This window comes from Frankliniella occidentalis, unplaced genomic scaffold, assembly GCF_000697945.3.
Source record: "Frankliniella occidentalis isolate FOCC.00 unplaced genomic scaffold, Focc_3.1 Scaffold260, whole genome shotgun sequence".
In the NCBI taxonomy this organism is placed as follows: domain Eukaryota; kingdom Metazoa; phylum Arthropoda; class Insecta; order Thysanoptera; family Thripidae; genus Frankliniella; species Frankliniella occidentalis.
The window spans coordinates 63,809-64,168 of NW_026267386.1; positions in this window are offsets into that span (position 1 = coordinate 63,809).

The following is a 360-nucleotide window of genomic DNA, read 5'->3' on the forward strand; positions in this document are numbered from 1 at the left end:
AAAATGCTCTACGACCAATACAGCGGCGTCAGGATGTTGCCAAAGTGTCTCAAGCGGCTTCTCGGGGGAAAAAAGCTGGGACTCCAGGGCGCCCTCCTCTCATGATCGCGTGTTGCGCTTGTACGGCCGAAGGCTGGCTGGACGTTTCGTGTATAGCACACCTCCATCCGAGGGAACGCCTTTGGAGCCAGCTTCCGCGCCGAACATCGGTGCTGCTGGGGGTACCACTGGTCACGTTCTGCGGTGGGACAGAATGGTTCCTTATTAGTCGAAGCGGTACACAAAACAAAACTGCAAAATGTATATAAAGCGTGATTTTTTTTTTACACGTTCCCTAGACCCAGTTGGTCGATTTGACCC